The 25,412-nt window shown below is 41.3% G+C and overlaps 1 protein-coding gene across 2 annotated transcripts in view; it reads left to right on the top strand.

Moving 5' to 3' along the window:
• The window catches only part of LOC115174578 (leucine-rich repeat and fibronectin type-III domain-containing protein 2), a 179,993-nt gene that overhangs the window by 89,925 nt on the left and 64,656 nt on the right, over positions 1–25,412 (top strand). For both annotated transcript variants that reach the window (XM_029733245.1, XM_029733244.1), the window contains 2 exons: positions 2,641–2,754; positions 9,816–9,916. The gene's annotated coding sequence lies outside the window, so the exon portion shown is untranslated. The remainder of the gene's footprint in view (positions 1–2,640; positions 2,755–9,815; positions 9,917–25,412) is intronic.

Raw genomic sequence — 25,412 nt, 5'->3', positions numbered from 1 at the left:
AGGAACTGCTGACACACTACAGCCACATGAGGTCTAGCATTGTCTTGCATTAGGAGGAACCCAGGGCCAACCGCACCAGCATATGGTCTCACAAGGGGTCTGAGGATCTCATCTCGGTACCTAATGGCAGTCAGGCTACCTCTGGCGAGCACATGGAGGGCTGTGCGGCCCCCCAAAGAAATGCCACCCCACACCATGACTGACCCACCGCCAAACTGGTCATGCTGGAGGATGTTGTAGGCAGCAGAACGTTCTCTATGGCGTCTCCAGACTCTGTCACGTCTGTCACATGTGCTCAGTGTGAACCTGCTTCATCTGTGAAGAGCACAGGGCGCCAGTGGCGAATTTGCCAATCTTGGTGTTCTCTGGCAAATGCCAAACGTCCTGCACGGTGTTGGGCTGTAAGCACAACCCCCACCCTCATACCACCCTCATGGAGTCTGTTTCTGACCGTTTGAGCAGACACATGCACATTTGTGGCCTGCTGGAGGTCATTTTGCAGGGCTCTGGCAGTGCTCCTCCTGCTCCTCCTTGCACAAAGGTGGAGGTAGCGGTCCTTCTGCTGGGTTGTTGCCCTCCTACGGCCTCCTCCACATCTCCTGATGTACTGGCCTGTCTCCTGGTAGCGCCTCCATGCTCTGGACACTACGCTGACAGACACAGCAAACCTTCTTGCCACAGCTCGCATTGATGTGCCATCCTGGATGAGCTGCACTACCTGAGCCACTTGTGTGGGTTGTAGACTCCGTCTCATGCTACCACTAGAGTGAAAGCACCGCCAGCATTCAAAAGTGACCAAAACATCAGCCAGGAAGCATAGGAACTGAGAAGTGGTCTGTGGTCACCACCTGCAGAACCACTCCTTTATTGGGGGTGTCTTGCTAATTGCCGATAATTTCTACCTGTTGTCTATTCCATTTGCACAACAGCATGTGAAATGTATATTCAATCAGTGTTGCTTCCTAAGTGGACAGTTTGATTTCACAGAAGTGTGATTGACTTGGAGTTACATTGTGTTGTTTAAGTGTTCCCTTTATTTTTTTGAGCAGTGTATTACTATTGATGTTCGCAAAGAGATCTCCCAACTTAAGCACTGGGAAGCTGCAAGAGCAAGGTTGGAGAGCCCATGGCATACAGAGTTTGGGCGGAATATCATCTGTCGGGCAGCGAGAGCATGCTCCTTAAACAGTGTTTGATGTGTGGAGTGAAATAAGTGTTTTTATATTTATTTCTCAGTTGCATACTTAGCACATGATCCACAGTGGTGGAAAAATGTACACAATTATCATACTTGAGTAAAAGTAAAGATACCTTAATAGGAAATGACTCAAGTAAAAGTGAAAGTCTAAAAATATTTGGTTTTAAATATTAAGTATGAAATGTAAATGTAATTGTAAAAACTTAAGTATCAAAGTATAATTTCGATTTTATTCAGCTATGTTCAATTATATCCTTCTTACTATAAAATCATATAATATAAAATAATGTTACGGACTTATAAGCATATCCTGTCAGCTAAATGAACAAGCCTACAGCATATGGCATGGAGCATAGCCAGATAACATAAGCCTACAGTAGACCAACTCATATTCTGTTCTTCCGAAATACATTCTCTTCATATCGTAATGTTTCTTTAGATCTTACTGAAATAAATAATATATTTATTGTGATGGTGTAAATGAAATTGATTGATTGATTTATTTCAAAGGCGCGCATCAGCGGCTTGTATGCATGGAGGCCTGTTTATGTTAATTAACGGTAAATCACCGTAAGACCGGCAGTCTTTTGCATGACAATAACCAGCTGACGTCATTTAATGACTGCCACAGCCCTATACAGTACATGGCTGATGTCAAAGTGTATTATGGGGACATGAGCTTCCCAGAATGTATGATTATGTAGCTGGATATAAGAATGGACATATTGGAACCATCATGCATCATGATATCGTTTTAGGCCCAGTAGACAAGTTCACCATCCAAAACAGCTGTGCAATCCACAAGCCCATCGATATCTAGCAGATGCTATCATTGCAGTAGGCAGTACAGTAGGCAGTACAGTAGGCAGTACAGTAGGCAGTATATTAATGTTAAGTGAGTGGTTTGTGGACCTAAAGAGCACTAAAGAGTGAGTGATAGGTTTAGTTTACCATTGTTGTTGTCACTGCTGTGTGGTGAATCATGGCCTGTCTGACCCTCTGACGGATGACGCTGCCTCGTGCTAACACCAAAGCTCGCTAATAGGGTCTGGTGTAAGATGTGCGCCAGTCACAGTGCTCATGAGAGAGACCCATCTATAAGGGACAGGAAAGACGGTAGAGTGTTGTGACCTTGAGCAAAGGAACTGGCTCGACCCAAAGTCAGATACGTAGTCATACTATATGGATGAGGATCAGGAATTTGTCAGTCATGGTCTCGTCAGTCTAGCTCACCTTCTTGTTGTAGCTCACTGTGTACACACCTAGCAGACTGACACCCGGAGGCTTTCTCTAGGGCAAAACAGTCAACGCTGAGATCCTCTCGCTGAGGAAGCAACTCACAGAACCTTACTTTTGTAATCGAGGGATGAGTTTGATTTCATGAAGTTCTGAGATGGGTTTGATGTTTTAAACGGTGTTTTCCTTCTCTCTCTTTCCTACAGGAGGGTCTTATGATGGTCAGAATGAGCTCAGGAATAAGGCCTTTGCTGAGGTGAAAATTATGGAAGCCTGACCCAAGGAGAATCCTCCACCTGATTATCCATAGCCTGATCGCTGTGAGTCTTACATCCTATATCCATCTCTCACTGACACACACACATACACACACACGCCTCTATACAATCCTCTGTTTCGAATAGCTCACACCTCCTCAGGCGGTCTGATTGTGGCCACTGGGAGAATGATCACAGACAGCAGATATAAATAGCGTCCGATGAGAGGAGGCAGAATCCACACCTCTGTGTGTCCGCCAAGAGGAATCGCCTTTTAAATTCAACCTCTTAGTGCTGTTTAGCGCCTGGAGATGGCTTTCCAGGAAGTTATGTTTAATCCAGTTGGCGGAGAGAAAATCACCATTGATTGCCTTTTAAGATACATTTTTCAGTGTTGGGCATCTGAAGGTCTACATGTGAAGGAGTAGAATATGGTCTTAGGACTCTTAGGATGGTGTAAAACTGGCCCCAAAACGTCAGCACTAGAATTTTTTCTCCTCTGTGACATTTGGGGGATGAACGTTTCAAACCTATTTGTATCTAGGAAATACTGGCTCTGGAGCAGTTGTGTAAAGTACTTAAGAAAAAATACTTGAAAGTACTACTTAATATCACGTCCTGACCAGTAAAGAGGATTATTTGTATTATTTGGTCAGGGCGTGGCAGAGGTATGTTTGTTTTGTATGGTGTTTTTTTTTGTATATAGCTTAGAGGGGTGTGTTATTTATGTGTTCCGGGGTTTTGTGGTGTATGTTTTAGTATGAGTAGGTTCTAGGTTAAGTTTGCTATGTGCAGATTTGGTTGCTGGACTCTCAATTGGAGGCAGGTGTTTCTAGTTGCCTCTGATTGGGAGTCCTATAAGTAGGTGTGTGTTTTGTTTGTCACTTGTGGGTAGTTGTATGTTAGCACTGCTTTTGTTTAGCATGCTACACTGTGCCTGTCGTGAGTTTTGTTTATTGTTTTTTCCTCGTGGTCACATTTAAAATAAATGATGATGAGCACGCAATCCGCTGCATATTGGTCCACTTTGTCCAACAGCGATTTCAACATATCTTCTGACGAAGAGGTTTGTGACACTTAAGTCGTTTTTTTGGGGTATCTGTACTTCACTTGACTATTTATATTTTGACAACTTTTACTTCATTACATTCCTAAAGAAAATGATCTACTTTTTACTCCATACATTTTCCCTGACATCCAAAAGTACTCGTTACATTTTGAATGCTTAGCAGGAGAGGAAAATGGTGTAATTCACAAACTTATCAAGAGAACATCCCTGGTTATCCTTACAGCCTCTGACTCACTAAAAACATGATTCATTTGTAAATGAAGTGTGCCCCTGGCTATCCGTAAATAAATAAAAAAAACAAGAAAATGGTGCCGTCAGGTTTGCTTAAAATAAGGAATTTGAAATTATTTATACTTACATTTTACTATTATGTATCATTTTATATTTTAGCAATTACTTTCACTTTTGATACTTAAGTATATTTAAAACCCAATACTTAGACTTTTTCTCAAGTAGGATTTTACTGGGTGACTTTCACTTTTACTAGAGTCATTTTATTCTAAGGTATCTTTGCTTTTACTCAAGTATGACAATTGGGTACTTTTTTCCACCAGTGCTCTGGAGATATCAAGCTGTCTTTGATATCAAAGATGAGAACAATTCAAAAATATTGATAAACCTCTTTGTCATGCTAGCTGTAACTTCAAGGACACTGTATGTCACTCGAACTCAACTCTGGAGCTCAAAGCCAGTTCCACTGCATTTTTTCATTGTTCTCCTCTAATCAGGGACTGATTTCGACCTGAAACATCAGGTGGTTGCAAATTAAATTGTCTGGTAGAACAGAAAACCAGCAGGCTCCGGACCTCGAATGGCAGGGTTCTCCAAATGGCATCCTGCGCAGGGTTTTATTTGGCCCCAAGTAAAAAATAAATGGTATGTTCATTGTTGGACATAAAAGACTCAAAACACTAGGAAATCAGCTCCAATTGATTTTAATTTTGGAAATCTTTTCCCAAGTATTTCCACTCATAATAGAGAGATGTGATCATATACAAATGTAAGCAAGGTTTGAAATGAATATGTTTTAGTCAAATATTATATCTGTGGTCAATTTGCGGTCAATTTTGTCTACAAATGATTTGTAATTATGTGTGATAAATAAATTCACTCTGGTGTGCCGTTGTCAGATTGTCCGTTTGTAAATTCGGAGTGTTTCACACTTGGCGCGTTCAGAGTGCAGACTGGACGCTCGGGCCAAGGAGTAGAGTTGATCCAAGCATTCTGACCTCACAATGGCAATCAAGCACCCAAGCTAACTGGGTAAAGTTGGCTAGCTTGCTCACTACTTCCAGACACAAATGAGAACACCTCACTTTAACCATTTTACTCGCCTTTACTCGGCTCTTGTCATGTTATCCAGAGTGTTGGTGACTGTAACTGTACTGCTGGCAACAATTGAAATAGTTTCTTTGCAGACGTTTACTGACACCAGTCATATTCAACGAGTGTTGCACATTCGTAAATTCATCAGTTATTCTGCACTCTGGCACACTCAGACAAAAGTTCTCTGAAATCTGAGTAGATAGCCAGAGTGAATTTGTGTTCCGGCCCCCCGACCATCCGCTCCAGAAAAAATTGGCCCGGGGTTGAATCTAGTTGATGATTCCTGTCGTAGGTTAAGAGTTAAATGCCCCTTCTGTATGAATTTCTGAATATGCCTTGTTTTCCTCATCAGCGTTCTGATGGAGGCCGGGGAATAAATGAATAATGTTGAATTTATGATCTGGAGAGTGTTCATTTCTACGCTGGCTCTTTGGGGAACTGGAACAACCATACAATCAAGCCACATCCAAAAAAAGCTTGAAACCTCGTAATAGAGTTCCAATATTTCCCGAATACACCATTTGTTATTCTAACTATGCTCATTAGGTTAAACAGTAGTCATTGATTAAGGGAACTGGTGATAGCTTGTGAAACCCACACACTCCTGATCAGCGTATTTAAAGGCTGGACATAGCATATTTCACCTTACCAAAGTGTTCCCTGTCGGTATTATTATTAGCAATGATCTCTAAATCAATCCACGTTGTAGCAAAGCATTCTGAAGCAAAGCAAAGCTTCTGGTGATTTTTAAGAATGAGATACAGTGCAGCCAAGATAGTTGGACTCACTTGGCAGCCATTTCCCTTTCGCCAGTTTACTAATTACCGGCCCTGTGTTTGGAGCAGAGTTCTCTCCATTTATCTCCATCTCTCTCTATGGAATAGGTAGAAGTCATTCAGATCTCAACATTTGAAAGTCAAAGGATTTGGCTCTGGATGAGGTGAGAAATACCTAGCAGATGTTAATTTCACAGAACTAAAATCTGGTGTAATTTGGTCAGATGCTCGATTTACACAGTCTGTCCACTAGAGATTAGGGGGGGGGGGGGGGGGGGTCTGGTCAGATGTAGCTACCCTCTGTTTATAAATGTGGATATCGACTTTGCCACTACAGTATGCTTTTCTGGCACAGTCGATGCCACACAAGGTTACAGGCCAGAAGGTGGTGGGTTCGCCGACCACCACAGAATAGCTCACTCTCCCTGCCTGTTTCATTACACTACGATCAGAGCCAGCTGCAGACAATGATTAGCTAGGGGAAAATCAGATTTTCAACATTTTGATGCCATATTTATAATTATATAAAATATATACAACAAATTTCTGTGCCAATGTTTCTGTGCCAATGCACCACGCAACCAATAAACAAAGCATACTGACTTCAGGTACTTCAATATCATGGTTTGTGTTTTCAACACCACAATAAATTGACTGTCAATCTTTACAAACAGAAAATGCATCCCTCCGTACCTTGTAGGCTTACCCAGGATCGAAGGATTGGCTTAACAACATCCAAATGTTATTGAACTTTTTAGTGTTTTGTAACATGTCTCTTTCCATTCATCAATTGGCACAGTTTGGATTGATTGATAGATTTTATTTGTCAGTTAGTTAAAAATAATTCATACACATATGTTTTATAGTGACCAGGATTGCACAAAGTCGGGGACTTATTTCCGTTGTGGTCCCTATGTTTTACATAGATACAGACACATTACGTAGATACTGACACAGACAACCTCCAGATGAGTATGAGGGGGAGTTGAAGTACAATTCTTACAAGCTTGTTTGGCTGGTAGCTTATTATTTAGATGTTTGGGGTTGCTGGTGAACCATGATGTGCAGGCATAACAAAAGTAACACTGGACTTGTGCACTTGCTAGTGTCTTTAGGGTATTTCTAGCTAGGTATAGCCTCTTTTTATTTAATATTTTGGGGATACTTTCTTAAAACAATAATTGTCCACATTACAGTTCAGCTGTCAGAGATTTGAGCACTAAATGTATCAGGGCATTGCATGCGAAGGTTTAGGTGTCCACTGTATGATATTGATATTCAAATAAATACATAGCCGGTATAACGGAAGAGAAGCTTAAGCCTAACCCCAGAGAGAGAGCGATATACCGGTGAAACGCTACGACACCGACATGCATTTACAGAAGGAGGGTAATTCATTTATTTTCAATACAAATATTTTGTATAAAGAGAAGGATTATATTGTTAGATTATAGGAGTGACTCTGGTAGGACTGAAACATTCTTCCTCACCAAGTTTAACTGTCGGAGTCAGTTGGAACGCCAAGGCGCACTGCCTTTGTATCATAGGCCTGCAGTAACTAAAGCTTAATAATAGCCACACCATACCAAACCTTCACCAACATCTTTGTAGGGTAATATCAAAAGTAAGTCAAGCCATAGTTTATAGTGAAAATACAAGCAGAAGAGCAAATATAAACCAGAGAAAAAACACACTACCCTCCCCTGTGCCCCCCAAAAAACCACATAACCCTCCCAGAAGCAAAAAAAAAGTTTGACAACCCTCCCCTATTTTGGACCACCCTCCCCCCCAGTAAATGTTGATCTGTCCCTTAAGCAGATGTGGCTGCTAAGAGGCTGAGAGATCAAGTTCTCTTCCTGTGTGTAAGATTCTGCTTTGCACTTTGTTTATCTTGCATGATGGCAAACACAGAAGCAAAAATAGCTGTGCAAATGTGATGATCTGTCAACCTTATGGAACATTAGCCACTTAATGGGAAAAGCAGAATCCTCCTTTCAATATGGGCTAAAGAAAAAAATCGACCATTAGCTTGTGTCGTTAGTCGAAAACTAACTGTGTTCAAAGAATGTTCTGCATATTTATACAGATGAAATTCAAATTCTGATAGATGAGAGTGTGTGTTGATGAGTTTGAGCAGTCAAGGGTTTTAAGGGGTGAATGAATTGAAATCCTCTTATACCTTCTGCTCTTTGTTGCAGTGTGTGGCACATCCAAGTGCTAGATGAATAGAGATAGATCATTATGAAAATAGGTTAGGCCTGAAATTGATTTGAAGGCTCTATTTATGTTAGAAAGCAAACATTTATTCCCTGAAGTCTTGCAAAAAAAAGCAGAAAGCAATCTGTCTTGCACATATCGCCCTATGCAGTTAACATGTTTATGACTCATGTGTCTTTTGAACTGAACGTTTTGCAAGAATAGGAAGCTACACAATTAAAAAACATGTAATGTCTCTACCTCATAAAGCCTCATAATCCAGTGCTATCCGATTTATTATAACTTCATCAAGCTCTCAATTTACATAAATGCGGCTCAATCCTTCACCCTAATATCACAGAGCTAATGAGTTTGGCAGGTGCGCTAGGTTGTAATTATATGAAGTAGGTTATTAAACACTTTCTTATCACAATTATTTTCTGTCAGATTGAATTATCTTAAATGTAGTTGAGAGGTCTACACTGCTACAATGGGCTTCACACTATTTATCCATGTTTCTGTCAAGCAAACCCATTCAGCTGTCTGTCTGGGAGGTGTCTGTTTTCTGTGTCTGTTCAAACTAGTGGAACGCAATTACTTGTGTTATGGCACAGTTTGGGTAGCTCTTTGATTCTACTGTTTTGTCCCTCTTCACTTACTGTATTCAGTGAGACAACTATTTTCTAACATCATCATGCTCAGTGTGCATGAGTCATCTTTATTTTGTCCCTCTTGGGCACTATTTAGATGGCAGACTTGGTAACATGCCACCCTTTGCCACCTATCACACCTACTGTATCTTGATTAGAGATTCAAGCTCCAGCTGCAGGGTAACGACTACATTGGTATGGATGTGCATTTCATTTATATTCAGTTTGAGCTCCCACACTGTGAGTGAGTGCACCTCATTGTTTTTTTTATTTTTTTTATTTATCAGACAGGATTTGCAGACATTGACATGTTGGGGTCTGCCCGAGGAACCATTCTACGGCGTGTTAAAGCGTTGACGCAAAGCTCTCAGAAATCCGCCCAGATACGGGGATCCCCTCCCCTGCATCTCGTAGGCTGTTCTATGGATACGTCTAGAAAGAAAATCCCCTTTGCAGGGCATTTGACAGTCATATTCAGATTCAGATTCCACTGGGTTATAAGAGGAATCAGAGTTTTTTTTAGTAATGCTGCTCTGAAAATCTTTATCAAATTCATCCAACACAAAACATTAAATCATAAGGACTTAAGTTGAGGCTGTCTATTGCATTGATGCTAAATAAATAGCTCTTATGCATCCACCAAGACTAGATTAGTATTATTGGAAGCCGGAACCCATTATGCGATAAATCGTATTCGTACTGTACAAGGGGCTAATTTGACCACTACTTGTACAAAATTCAAAAAGGCACTCGCACATCTGAGCAATCTTTTGTTGCAGGTGCATGGCAACAGTTGAAACTTGATGAAGGAAAAAAGGAAACCGCACACTGCTCTTGATAGTATCACTGATATTTAATAAGCTTACGTATCGGCCTAACGGCCTTCGTCAGAGCTTTTGTGAGTTTTCTGAAAACAGCACCTCTATGTAGACTTAGCCCCACCCACATCCATTCCTTTGCCTCCAACCCCTTACCACTACTTGTACAGGAATGCCACATCCATTACATTTTCACTATTTACACATTATCTGTGTTTGAGCTGATCGGAGCGTGTTTCCATGTGTAAACTGAGCAGATTGTGTGTGTTGGTGTGTGCGTGCCCTCCAGGTTGGCCATTCCCTCTGGTGTGGTGGGAAGAGACGTGCAGGCTGTGATTGACGGGCGATGCCCCGTGAGTGAACCTATGGCAGTGACACAACACAATACAGGTAAGTAGCACAGAACACAGCACAGGTGTTTGGGAAACCACTCATCTCACACACCTACATCAGACCCAATACCTAAGAGCCTTAACCTTACTGGTACAAAAACAAAGTTCTCTAGAGGAAAAACAAAGGTTGATAAATCCTTCAAAGGTCTTCGCTTTTGATGGAGAAGGTCTTGGGAAATGAAGGGTTTAGGTGGAACAAGGTGGTATGAGGCTGGACTGATGATGGTTTTGAGTGTTGGCGTGGCAAGTGTTGAGCAGCGTAGGGCACGTAGAAGCATGCAGGTTTATGATTTCTCTCAGACCAACCCCTGGGTGCCCTTAAGAGTGGAAGAGATGCTCCAGAATGCAGCCAGGGCCCTCGAGCAGCCTCCAAAAAACGTGAAGTTGATAATTCCCTGCCGAGAGAGGAGATAATTAAATTAAATTTCAGCCAAAGGCCTGCTTCTATCTATGATGTAAACACAGCCTCTTGTGAAAAGGTGAGCTGCTGTCTGATGAAGAGGAACAGATATATTGTCACGCCCTGACCTTAGAGAGCCGTGTTATTTCTCTATTTGGTTAGGTCAGGGTGTGGGGTGGGCATTCTGTCATGTATTTCTTTGTTTTGGCCCGAGTATGGTTCCTATCAGAGGCAGCTGTCTATCGTTGTCTCTGATTGGGAATCATACTTAGGCAGCCTTTTCCCACCTGTGTTGGTGGGTAGTTGTTTTCTTTTTTGTATAGTGTACCTGACGGAACTGTTTGGCTTTTCGTTTTGTTATTTTTGTTTGAGTGTTTTTGATAATGAAAATCATGAACACGTTCCACGCTGCGCTTTGGTCCCATTCTTCCGAAGAAAGCCGTTACATATATCTAGAAATAAGATTTCATTTTTTGAGTGCATTTGAAATACCCAGCATGCAATACGAATTGTCTTGATCTTATGAAGAAGTAACTTCATTGACCATTTAGCCAATTTTTTGAAAGCTAGCCAATGTTACAGTTTGACTAGCCTAGCCAGCTACTGTAAATGTCAATTTGTGCTTACTTTCTCTGTCAGTGAACTACATTTTTTTATCATCTTTTGGCATGATTATATTTCTCATTTCAAGTAACTAGCTGCATGCTTAAATAGACATTCAATCATATACTTTGCATTGAAACCCAAGCACGTTGATAGAAAGGTGTGTTTGTGTCATGTACAGTACCAGTCATAAGCATGGACACACCTACTAATTCAAGGGCTTTCTTTATTTTGACTATTTTCTACATTGTAGAATAATAGTGAAGACATCACAACTAAGAAAAACACATATGGAATCATGTAGTAACTAAAAAAGTGTTTGAGATTCTTCAAAGTAGCAACCCTTTGACTTGATAACAGCTTTGCACACTCTTGGCATTCTCTCAACCAACTTCATAAGGAACGTTTTTCCAACAGTCTTGAAGGAGTTCCCACATATGCTGAGCACTTGTTGGTTGCTTTTCCTTCACTCTGTGGAGGAATCCCAAACCATCTCAATTAGGTTGAGGTCGGGTGATTGTGGAGGCCAGGTCATTTGATGCAGCACCCCATCAAACTCCTGCTTGGTCAAATAGCCCTGACACAACATGGAGGTGTATTTTGGGTCATTGTCATGTTGAAAAACAAATGATAGTCCCACAAAGTGCAAACCAGATGGGATGGCGTATCACTGCAGAATGCTGTGGTAGCCATGCTGGTTAACCTCTCTAGGGTCGGTGGGACGAAATCGTCCCCCCTACTCAACAGCCAGTTGAATCCCGTGGCGCGTTATTCAAATACCTTAGAAATGCTATTACTTCCATTTCTCAAACATATGACTATTTTACAGCATTTTAAAGACAAGACTCTCGTTAATCTAACCACACTGTCCGATTTCAAAAAGGCTTTACAACGAAAGCAAAACATTAGATTATGTCAGCAGAGTACCCAGCCAGAAATAATCAGACACCCATTTTTCAAGCTAGCATATAATGTCACATAAACCCAAAAGACAGCTAAATGCAGCACTAACCTTTGATGATCTTTATCAGATGACAACCCTAGGACATTATGTTATACAATACATGCATGTTTTGTTCAATCAAGTTCATATTTATATCAAAAACCAGCTTTTTACATTAGGATGTGACGTTCAGAACTAGCATACCCCCCCGCAAACTTCCGGTGAATTTACTAAATTACTCACGATAAACGTTCACAAAAAACATAAATTATTTTAAGAATTATAGATACAGAACTCCTCTATGCACTCGCTATGTCCGATTTTAAAATAGCTTTTCGGTGAAAGCACATTTTGCAATATTCTCAGTAGATAGCCCGGCATCACAGGGCTAGCTATTTAGACACCGACCAAGTTTAGCCCTCGCCAAAATCAGATTTACTATAAGAAAAATGTTATTACCTTTGCTGTCTTCGTCAGAATGCACTCCCAGGACTTCTACTTCAATAACACATGTTGGTTTGGTTCAAAATAATCCATAGTTATGTTCAAATATCCTCTGTTTTGTTCGTGCGTTCAAGACACTATCCGAATGGTAAAGAAGGGTGACGAGCACGACGCATTTCGTGACAAAAAAATTCTAAATATTCCATTACCGTACTTCGAAGCATGTCAACCGCTGTTTAAAATCAATTTTTATGCCATTTTTCTCGTAAAAAAGCGATAATATTCCGAACGGGAAATCGGTTTTTAGTACAAAGAGAGAGAAAGTAAGAACATGGGATCCCCTCGTGCACGAGCCTCAGTCTGATGGCCCTCTGATCGACCACCATCCAAACGCGCTAAAGTTTTTCAGCCAGCACCTGGAATTACATCATTCAGCCTTTTCCCGGGTTCTGAGAGCCTATGGGAGCCGTAGGAAGTGTCACGTTACAGCAAAGATCCTACATTTTCTTTAAACAGAGCCAAGAAGCTCAAGGAATGGTCAGACAGGCCACTTCCTGTACAGAATCGTCTCAGGTTTTTGCCTGCCATATGAGTTCTGTTATACTCACAGACACCATTCAAACAGTTTTAGAAACTTCAGGGTGTTTTCTATCCAAAGCCAATAATGATATGCATATTCTAGTTTCTGGGCAGTAGTAATAACCAGATTAAATCGTGGTACGTTTTTTATCCGGCCGTGTAAATACTGCCCCCTATCCCTAACAGGTTAAATGTGCCTTGAATTCTAAATGAATCCCAGGCAGTGTCACCAGCAAAGCACCCCTACACTATCAGACCTCCTCCTCATGCTTCACGGCGGGATCCACGCATGTTGAGATCATTCGTTCACCTACTCTGCATCTGACAAAACCACGGCGGTTGGAACCAAGCATGTTAAATTTGGACTCATTAGACCAAAGGACAGATTCCACCAGTCTAATGTCCATTGCGCATGTTTCTTGGTCCAAGCCAGTCTCTTCTTCTTATTGGTGTCCTTTAGTAGTGGTTTCTTTGCAGCAATTCGACCATGAAGGCCTAATTCGTGCCGTCTCCTCTGGACAGTTGATGTTGAGATGGGTCTGTTATTGTACTCTGTGAAGCATTTATTTGGGCTGCAATTTCTGAGGTGCAGTTAACTCTAACTTATCCTCTGCAGCAGAGGTAAATCTGGGTCTTCCTTTCCTGTGGTGGTCCTCATGAGAGCCAGTGTCATCATAGCAGGCAGTTAGAAAAGTCAAGGCTAGCTTTTTCAAGCAGAAATTTGCTTCCAGCAACACAAACTCAAAAGAGTTCTGGGACACTTTTAAGTCCATGGAGAATAAGAACACCTCCTCCCAGCTGCCCACTGCACTGAGGATAGGAAACTCTGTCACCACCGATAAATCCACTATAATTGAGAATTTCAATAAGCATTTTTCTACGGCTGGCCATGCTTTCCACCTGGTGACCCCTACCCCGGTCAACAGCACTGCACCCCCCACAGCTACTCGCCCAAGCCTTTCCCATTTCTCCTTCTCCCAAATCCAGTCAGCTGATGTTCTGAAAAAGCTGCAAAATCTGGACCCCTACAAATCAGCCGGGCTAGACAATCTGGACCCTTTCTTTCTAAAATGATCTGCCGAAATTGTTGTAAGCCCTATTACTAGCCTGTTCAACCTCTCTTTCGTGTCGTCTGAGATTCCAAAAGATTGGAAAGCAGCTGCCGTCATCCCCCTCTTCAAAGGAGGGGACACTCTTGACCCAAACTGCTACAGACCTATATCTATCCTACCCTGCCTTTCTAAGGTCTTCGGAAGCCAAGTCAACAAACAGATTACCGGCCATTTCGAATCCCACCACACCTTCTCCGCTATGCAATCTGGTTTCAGAGCTGGTCGTGGGTGCACCTCAGCCACGCTCAAGGTCCTAAACGATATCGTAACTGCCATCAATAAGAAACAATACTGTGCTGCCGTATTCATTGACCTGGCCAAGGCTTTCGATTCTGTCAATCACCACATCCTCATCGGCAAACTTAACAGCCTTGGTTTCTCAAATGATTGCCTTGCCTGGTTCACCAACTACTTCTCTGACAGAGTTCAATGTGTCAAATTGGATGGCCTGTTGTCCGGTCCTCTGGTAGTCTCTATGGGGGTGCCACAGGGTTAAATTCTTGGGCCAACTCTTTTCTCTGTATACATCAATGATGTCGCTCTTGCTGCTGGTGAGTCTCTGATCCACCTCTATGCAGACGACACCATTCTGTATACTTCTGGCCCTTCTTTGGACACTGTGTTAACTACCCACCAGACGAGCTTCAATGCCATATAACTCTCCTTCCGTGGCCTCCAACTGCTCTAATATACAAGTAAAACTAAATGCATGCCCTTCAACCGAGCGCTGCCCGCCCGTCCAGCATCACTACTCTGGACGGTTCTGACTTAGAATATGTGGACAACTACAAATACCTAGGTGTCTGGTGAGACTGTAAGCTCTCCTTCCAGACTCACATCAAATATCTCCAATCCAAAGTTAAATCTAGAATTGGCTTCCTATTTCACAACAAAGCATCCTTCACTCATGCTGCCAAACATACCCTCGTAAAACTGACCTTCCTACCGATCCCTGACTTCGGTGATGTCATTTACAAAATAGCCTCCAATACCCTACTCAATAAACTGGATGCAGTCTATCACAATGCCATCCGCTTTGTCACCAAAGCCCCATATACAGATACTACCCACCACTGCGACCTGTACACTCTCGTTGGCTGGCCCTCGCTTCATACTCGTCGCCAAACCCACTGGCTCCAGGTCATCTGCAAGACCCTGCTAGGTAAAGTCCCCCCTTATCTCAGCTCACTGGTCACCATAGCAGCACCCACCTGTAGCACGCGCTCCAGCAGGTATATCTCTCTGGTCACCCCCAAAGCCAATTCCTCCTTCCTCCTTTGGCCGTACAAAAATCTCTGAAACTCGAAACACTTATCTCCCTCACTAGCTTTAAGCACCAGCTGTCAGAGCAGCTCACAGATCACTGCACCTGTACATAGCCCATCTATAATTTAGCCCAAACAACTACCTTTCCCCCTACTGTATTTATTTATTTATTTTGCTCCTTTGCACCCCATTATTTCTATTTCTACTTTGCACTTTCTTCCACTACAAATCAACCATTCCAGTGTTTTACTTGCTATATTGTATTTACTTTGCCACCATGGCCTTTTTTGCCTTTACCTCCCTTATCTCACCTCATTTGCTCACATTGTATATAGACTTATTTTTCTAATGCATTATTGACTGTATGTTTGTTTTACTCCATGTGTAACTCTGTGTTGTTGTATGTGTCGAACTGCTTTGCTTTATCTTGGCCAGGTCGCAATTGTAAATGAGAACTTGTTCTCAACTTGCCTACCTGGTTAAATAAAGGTGAAATAAAAATAAAAAATAAGAAAAACAGCACTTGATGAAACTTTCAAAGTTCTTGAAATGTTTACTTTATGTGAACTTTATGTCTTAAAGTAATGATGGACTGTAGTTTCTCTTTGCTTATTCCAGCTGTTAATTCCATAATATGGACTTGGTCTTTTACCAAATAGGGCTATCTTCTGTATACCAGCCCTACCTTATCACAACCAAAATTAACTTTTAACAAGGCACACCTATTAATTAAAATGCATTCCAGGTGACTACCTCATGAAGCTGGTTGAGAGAATGCCAAGTGTCCAAAGCTGTCATCAAGGCAAAGGGTGGCTACTTTGAAGAATCTCAAATATAAAATATATTTTGATTTGTTTAACACTTTTTTGGTGACTACATGATTTCATATGTGTTATTTCATAGTTTTGATGTCTTCACTATTATTCTACAATGTAGAAAAAAGTCAAAATAAAGAAAAGCCCTTGAATGAGTACGTGTGTCCAAACATTTGACTGATACTGTATGTTAGAATGGAGGTTTAAAAAAACAACAGCTATATATGCATATTAGCCAATACATGTGGCATAGCTTGCACTTATAGCATACCTTGCAATACAATCTTCTCTAAAAACAGTTGTACAATGTGCTCTGCAGTAAGATAACCAGAGTTTGATTTCTAAACCATATGAGGTCTCAAATAGCAGATGCCCAATACCATGGTGGGCATGCATAATGTTGGATCCATTGGAATATAAGGTATGGAGAAAGATAAAGAGCCGGTAGGATTATAGAAACAGCAGTTGGAAAATTAATGTCTGAGTTTCAAATACTAAATGTTCAGTGAATGTGAGTATATTAACTTTCCTACTAACCTTCTAAAAGTTGAAGGTCCCAAAACCTTGCCAATCCATTCATTATTCTACTGACTATAAGACATGTTTTCCATAATGTACGTTTCATGCATATACATTAGAACAAAGAACACCACCACATTTAGTGTTTCACAGAGACAAATAGCAAAGGTGTCTCAGGCAGTATTTGAAGTATCTAAATATAGTTTAACTTACCAATCAATGTATATCAAGTGTCGTGGAGGGCACAGTCTTACAATGTTGCAGTCCATAAATGAGAGCTTTACCATCTATGCCAGGGATGGGCAACTTTGATGGGGGTGGGGGCCACAAAAAAAACAGAAGTCCTAATGAGGGGCTGCAGTTGCTCGCAGGCCCTGCGTACCCATATCCATACACACCCCCCCCCCCCCCCCCCCCCCCCCCACACACACACACACACACACACACACTGCGAGCAAAACATTTTAGTGACCCCCCTCTTGAAAGCGGAGATCTTTTTTCTTTTTTTTTTGCAATTCTAAAAAATCTGCCATGCGGTGTATAGAAAATGTTGCTATTTTATAACTAATTTCAAGCAATTCCACAAATGTTGCTATTGGGTAGAGAGAAATGTTTGCAATTTTGAATATAATATCTGAGTGAGACTGACTAACAAAATCAATGTGGGCCCCTCGGCCGGTAATTCAACCATGATAAGTTTAGATAGCTGGCCGCTAAATTAACTTACAACTCAAAAAATGTTAGCTGACATGGGCTAATTGACTGACTATTAGTTACTGACATAAAAAAAAGATGCAATACAAATTGCACCTTGTGTATTCTACTATTCTAACTCACAACAATAAGTTCAGATCATGACTGAGTTCCAAAAAATATACATTTTGGGGAAATTCATCTGAGGGTCTTCAAAAGGGGGGGTGGGGGCAGTTGCCCATCCCTGATCAATGCCAAAAGGCTGGGCCTCTGATGGAGACTGTCGAACGGTCATCAACGCATGCTTCAGTATTGCCCCTTCTCTTTAGGAGAATGTGTGTGCCCTGGCCCCATAGGCATATCGAAAGGATCCCACGGTGGTCACCAATGTAGCTGACGGAGAGAGACAAGTCCCTTAGAAGAATGCAGTCTAAATATTGTGTGGTCCAGAGACGAGAACTATCATCTATGGCATAAGCCTGGGCTCCTGACAGGGACTTGTTAAACTGATTCTACATTGAATTTAGTCTTTGAGATGCTCAAAAAAGCATGTGTATCTGTAGTTGGTGTTTCTTCAACTTTAAAATGCACTAGGCTGTGTAAGACAAAACCAACAAAGGAAAGACAACAGGCAAATGCATGTGGTCCCAATGTCTAAATACTGATGGCAGGCCTTGTTCAAACTGCAGCAGGATGGTTCTCCTCACAGGTGAGTGAATCAGCCCATGATTGGTTAATAGCACTGTGTTTGAGCTCTGAGAGCAGGACACATGAGAGCTGAATAGACCACGTGAGACAAAAGTGAAAGACAAGAATGAATAACATAAATAATCACAGAAAGGAATGGAGCTGTGAGCTAGAAAATTAACATCCTGATAGACTCTGGCAGGGTGTTTTGCAATCATCCTACTCCAACTATTAATGTGGCATTTTACATTTTTCAGTATGAATTAAATGTATGGGTTCTGCCCTGATGACTGTATTAGATTTAGACTAGATGTCATATAGATTTTTGTTGACTTAAATTATTACATGGAATAAACAACTCCTTGTCCTGGAATGACATGCTAGCTAGTGATAAAGCTATTTGCTCCAGATCTACTTGTTGCAACTAGCTAGCTCACTAGCAAGCTTGCTAAATTACTAAGGCAGCTGTGTTATAAGTTGGGAGGCATTTTATAGCTTGCATTGATGGTTTCATGTTTCCATAACTCAATAGTTAGATTGGAAAAAGCTAAAAGACTTACCTGATAGCAATTTGTCAGGCGATCTCTCTTGAGATTTGTCACCAGCTGTCTATATAAGGTGATTGGCAACGTGATCAGCAGCGATATTACCAAATCAAATCAAATTGTATTTGTCACATGCGCCGAATACAACAGGTGTAGACCTTACAGTGAAATGCTTAGTTACAAGCCCTAATCAAGATTGCAGTTATATATATATATATATATATATATATAAATAAATAAAGAACTTAAAAAATAAGAAGAAGAAATACAAGTACAAATAATTAAATAGCAGCAGTAAAATAACAATAGCGAGGCTATATACAGTGGGGGAAAAAAGTATTTGATCCCCTGCTGATTTTGTACATTTGCCCACTTACAAAGAAATGATCAGTCTATAATTTTAATAGTAGGTTAATTTGAACAGTGAGAGACAGAATAAGAATGAAAAAATCCAGAAAAACGCATGTCAAAAATGTTATAAAATGATTTGCATTTTAATGAGGGAAATAAGTATTTGACCCCTCTGCAAAACATGACTTAGTACTTGGTGGCAAAACCCTTGTTGGCAATCACAGAGGTAAGACGTTTCTTGTAGTTGGCCACCAGGTTTGCACACATCTCAGGAGGGATATTGTCCCACTCCTCTTTGCAGATCTTCTCCAAGTCATTAAGGTTCTGAGGGTGACGTTTGGCAACTCGAACCTTCAGCTCCCTCCACAGACTTTCTATGGGATTAAGGTCTGGAGACTGGCTAGGCCACTCCAGGACCTTAATGTGCTTCTTCTTGAGCCACTCCTTTGTTGCCTTGTCCGTGTGTTTTGGGTCATTGTCATGCTGGAATACCCATCCACGACCCATTTTCAATGCCCTGGCTGAAGGAAGAAGGTTCTCACCCAAGATTTGACGGTACATGGCCCCGTCCATCGTCCCTTTGATGCGGTGAAGTTGTCCTGTCCCCTTAGCAGAAAAACACCCCCAAAGCATAATGTTTCCACCTCCATGTTTGACGATGGGTATGGTGTTCTTGGGGTCATAGGCAGCATTCCTCTTCCTCCAAACACGGCGAGTTGAGTTGATGTCAAAGAGCTCCATTTTGGTCTCATCTGACCACAACACTTTCACCAGTTGTCCTCTGAGTCATTCAGATGTTCATTGGCAAACTTCAGACGGGCATGTATATGTATTCTTGAGCAGGGGGGCCTTGCGGGCGCTGCAGGATTTCAGTCCTTCATGGCGTAGTGTGTTACCAATTGTTTTCTTGGTGACTATGGTCCCAGCTGCCTTGAGATCATTGACAAGATCCTCCCATGTAGTTCTGGGCTGATTCCTCACCGTTCTCATGATCATTGCAAGTCCACAAGGTGAGATCTTGCATGGAGCCCCAGGCCGAGGGATATTGACAGTTCTTTTGTGTTTCTTCCATTTGCAAATAGTCGCACTAAATGTTGTCACCTTCTCACCAAGCTGCTTGGTGATGGTATTGTCCAGCCTTGTGTAGGTCTACAATCTTGTCCCTGACATCGTTGGAGAGCTCTTTGGTCTTGGCCATGGTGGAGAGTTTGGAATCTGATGATTGATTGATTGCTTCTGTGGACAGGTGTCTTTTATACAGGTAACAAGCTGAGATTAGGAGCACTCCCTTTAAGAATGTGCTCCTAATCTCAGCTCGTTAGCTGTATAAAAGACACCTGGGAGCCAGAAATCTTTCTGATTGAGAGGGGGTCAAATACTTATTTCCCTCATTAAAATGCAAATCAATTCATAACATTTTTGACATGCGTTTTTCTGGATTTTTTGTTGTTATTCTGTCTCTCACTGTTCAAATAAACCTACCATTAAAATTATAGACTGATCCTTTCTTTGTCACTTGGCAAACGTACAAAATCAGCAGGGGATCAAATACTTTTTCCCCCCAATGTACAGGGCGTACCGGTACAGAGTCAACATGTGGGGGCACCGGTTAGTTGTGGTAATTGAGGTAATATATACATTTAGGTAGAGTTATTGTGACTATGCATAGATACCAACAGAGAGTAGCAGCAGCGTGAAAGGGGGGGGGGGCAATGCAAATAGTCTGCGTAGCCATTTGATTAGATGTTCAGGAGTCTTATGGCTTGGGGGTAGAAACTGTTTAGAAGCATCTTGGACCTAGACTTGGCGCTCCGGTACCGCTTGCCATGCAGTAGCAGAGAGAACAGTCTATGACTAGGGTGGCTGGAGTCTTTGACAATTTTTAGGGCCTTAGACCTGCCACATCCGATGAGCGTCGGAGCCGTTGTCGTACAATTCGATCTTAGTCCTGTATTGACGTTTTGCCTGTTTGATGGTTCGTCGGAGGGCATAGCGGGATTTCTTATAAGCTTCCAGGTTAGAGTCCCGCTCCTTGAAAGTGGCAGCTCTACCCTTTAGCTCAGTGCAGATGTTGCCTGTAATCCATGGCTTCTGGTTGGGGTATGTACATACAGTCACTGTGGGGACAATGTCATTGATGCACTTATTGATGAAGCCAGTGACTGATGTGGTGTACTCCTCAATGCCATTGGAAGAATCCCGGATCTTATTCCAGACTGTGCTAGCGAATCAGTCCTGTAGCTTAGCATCTGCTTCATCTGACCACTTTTTTACAGACCAAGTCACTGGTGCTTCCTGCTTTAATATTTGCTTGTAAGCAGGAGTCAGGAGGATAGAATTATGGTCAGATTTGCCAAATGGAGGGCGGGGGAGAGCTTTGTAGATGTCTCTGTGTGTGGAGTAAAAGTTGTCTAGAGTTTTCTTCCCTCTGGATGCACATTTAACACATTTGGTAGAACAAATTTAAGTTTCCCTGCATTAAAGTCCCCGGCCACTAGGAGCGCCACCTCTGGATGAGTGTTTTCCTGTTTGCTTATGGCCGTATACAGCTCATTGAGTGCAGTCTTAGTGCCAGCATCGGTCTGTGGTGGTATGTAGACAGCTACGAAAAATACAGATGAAAACTCTCTAGGTAGATGGTGTGGTCTACAGCTTATTATGAGATACTCTACCTTAGGTGAGCAAAACCTTGAAACTTCCTTAGATATCATGCACCAGCTGTTGTTTACAGATATACATAGACTGCCCTTGTCTTTCCAGAGGCTGCTGTTCTTTCCAGTTTTTAATGTCCCGTTGGTAGTTTAATTTTGCTTGTTGGTCTTCGGTTTTATTTTCCAATGATTGCATGTTTGCCAATAGAACGGATGGCAGTGGGGTTTTACTTGCTCGCCTACGAAATCTCAGAAGGCAGCCCAACTTCTGCCCCCTTTATTTCCGTCTTCTCTTCACGCAAATGACAGGGATTTGGGCCTGTTCCCGGGAAAGCAGTATATCCTTCAAGTCGGACTCGTCGGAGACATTAAAGGAAAAAGCTTCTTCCAGATCGTGGTGAGCAATCGGTGTTCTGATGTCCAGAAGTTATTTTCAGTCATAAGAGATTATGTACAAAACAAGTAAAAAAATAAGTTACAACAAGGCAAAAAAACGATGGCTGGTACACAAGTTGTGATTGGTTTACAGTTTAGTACTCGGCTGCATGTGCCTGTCCAGCTAGTGAACATTATAGTATGTATTTTGAAAAAATTGCAAGAATTTACATTGCCAACAAACGGAAATGTGTTCAGAATAAATAAATATACAGAATATGTAAAAACCAGCTCCTCCCTAGACAGAGATTGATCATCTCGAAAACTAAAGCAGATAGCTTGCTATTTATGGCCCCCCACCACCTAGGGAAATATGTTGAAGATTTAAACATTTCTCTTGCCTTGCTAGCCAACTACAAAGCCAGAGGTCTTCAAAAGTATTGTCCCTCCCTGCTGCACATGCCTTGCCAGAATGATTTGTTTCATTTCCACAGAAAAACATGAATAAATGTTTTTATTATGCATTTTTATCTCTTCAAGTAAATAGAAAACAGCGGGAGGAATCTCAATCTCAAACCCTAATTTCGTTACCCTAAACTTGAAAGTAGAATCTAGTGCTGCTGAATCAAAGTTGTCCAGTTGTTGTTACTTTATAAAAGTAAAGGAAAAGTCTTATTGCTTGAGTAAAAAATACTATTTTGCTATATCTTTTTGACAGCAATACTTTTTGTCTGTTTTTGAAATGGGCTATTTCCTGGCTTCTGTTGTGAACACAGCTGGAGTTGCCTAGATCCATGGTGTGAGAAGGAGGCACATCCTCCACCTCTCTGACCCAGCCACCACAGGTAGCCCTGCTTTATGTTGCTCAGTAATGCTTCCTCTAGATGGAGAGGACGATAAGATTCGACCTCTGGATGTGAATGGGGATACTGTTACTTTTGATAATGAGAGGTAACAGAGGGGCAGTATACGGGGGTATTCTCAATGGCAGCCATTTTTTTTAATCTGCCGTAGCCTGATGCCAACTATGCCTAGCTGTGTCCTGCTTTTTTCATACAGACCAAATCCATCAACCAACGATGGGGGTAAAAACAATGTAGTGGACCATGCTGTAGGGGAGGATATATGTTTCAGTCTTGTTTTATTACACCTGTCTTGTCGCCAGTAAAAGGTGATATGTCATCTTATTCTGAGTCGGGCAGGGTGGAAAGAGGAGACGAGGGATGTTGGAATCCCCCTATATCCGTGAAATTATATACAGTACACGGAGGAATCCGTAGAATTTCATGGGCATTTCTAATATTGATACACTCTGCTTCAGTTGAAACTCTTAGTGGAGCCAGAGAGAAGGGCAGTGACTGAGACAGTGAAGTACATAAAATCCTCTCCTGCAGAAAATCCTCTCCTGTTAAAGTGATCCGCAATTCATTCCAATAAAACATCCCCCGTCCCTTTAAAATAAAATTGTTAACGATTGCTTCAAAAGATTTTTCAGAGGGTAAAAGTGATTACCCTAAAACATCATATAATGTCCATAAAATCTATTTACGTGCACAGATTGTTGGATTTTTGGCTATTTGTCTTTAGACTGAAAATCCACTTTCAGGGAAAGAAAAGTGCAGTGTTAGAATATTTGACTTTATATCAGTCATGCAATTCAAGTAATAACTCCTAAACAATAATGACTTCGCTAAAGCCTTGCACAATCCAACAAGAATAGATTCAACCACAGTGTGTTTGTTGACTTAAATTACTTGGAATAAACAACTCCATGTCCTGGAATGACATGCAGCTAGTGATAAAGCTATCTGCTCCAGATCTACTTGTTCTACTTACATTTCTAAGGTTGCTGTGTTCTAAATTGGGAGTCATTTTATAGCTTGCATTGATGTTGTCATGTTTCTATAACTAAATAGTTTGATTAGAAATAACTTAACTTACCTGATAACAATTTGTCAGACGGAGATCTCTCTTGAGATGTCACCAGCTGTCTAGGTAATGTGATTGGCAACGTGATCAGTAGAGATAGTACCATGGCTGGTACACAAGTTATGATTGGTTTACAGTTTAGTACCCGGCTGCATTAGCCTGTCCAGCTAGCGAACATTAAAGTATATATTTTGAAAAAAAAAATGCCTTGTCACTGTCCCAGTAGCCTGTTTCTGTTCTCAGGTTAAGGAATGGATGAAAAACATAACATGCATCTAAAATTGACCTTACAAATAGCATTGTTGGGAGATCTGGAGAGACCTGGTCAGTCAATTACTAATACTCTTAGTAAAAGCATTTATCTTCAACTTGCAATCTGTGGATTCTATTAGATTAGACAGATTTAAATTGTGTGTTAAACATCACAGCATAGTTGAAAGATATATGGCTGGTAGAAATCTGAAGAGGGTGGCCAGCAGAGATAAGTGGGGTGGGCTGAGGGAAATTGTGGGTTGAAATGTGGAACTGGAGACAAGCGGGAGTGAAGTTGCTGGGCGAGGGATAGAATGACAGTCAAAGGTAAAAGTAAAAAATTAAGTCAAAGTAAACAACAACAAAAAGTATGTTTGAATGACACAGGGGACCGCTGTTACATCCAATACCTTTTTGCTGGAGGCTGCTTGTACGCACGTACACATGCATACACACACAATCGCATTTAAACGCACACGTGCACACACACATACACACATGTAAACAGTGCCACACATGCACTCCAACGCATACAGTTAGTTAGCCTTGCAGTTTTGATTTTTGTTTTCCTTGATGTCTTTAGTTTTTTCGTTGTTGTTTTCTGTTGTTGTTTTCCTTTGTTTTTCTCTTTTGTTCATTTTGTTGGTTGTTGGCGCATTGGTGGACGGGCAATACTAGAACAAATGGTCTATTGATTCTGTATCCTCACAACAAAATCTGCAGAGCTGTGATGATTGTATGCCCCAAATATTCAACATTTTGTTGGTGGCAAGAATTCTGTACAATAATTTTAGTTGAAAATAAACAAAAAGTCTTGAATCTTGCATTGTCTATATCAACTGTGCCATGGGGTACATCAAAAATCTCTTCCCAGCTTTTTGCAATCTGTATGACACAGATGTCACCATACTCAAATTAAACTGGTATACTTTCCTATTTATGCCATTTTTGTTCCTTCGCCAGTTTTGATCCTTTATATTGGGCAGACAGACCAATTTCCTATCTCCTCCTGCTGCCACTTGCTTTCTCCATCTTTGGAGTAATGCTGTAATCAATTGGTTGTAATTTTGGATAGAATTATTTATTACATAATTGAGCTGGATAATTTCACTCACTCAATGAATGTCTGTAACAGGCTAAGGATGATTGCAGACTTATTTCAAAGACTATTGAATATGTTTTGTTATCGTGATGAAATCAGGGGATTGCTAGTAGTTGGGCTTAAATCACAGACCATGCATGTTTACCAAACCAAAAGCACACTGTTTTGCAATGATGGTCTACGACAGTCTCAACAGCACTCTCTGGGATAGGACCATGGTGTAGCCAG

The sequence above is a fragment of the Salmo trutta genome, chromosome 35 (assembly GCF_901001165.1).
Source record: "Salmo trutta chromosome 35, fSalTru1.1, whole genome shotgun sequence".
Classification (NCBI taxonomy): domain Eukaryota; kingdom Metazoa; phylum Chordata; class Actinopteri; order Salmoniformes; family Salmonidae; genus Salmo; species Salmo trutta.
Note: the sequence above shows the minus strand (reverse complement) of the source record. Positions and strands in the feature narration are given on the sequence as shown.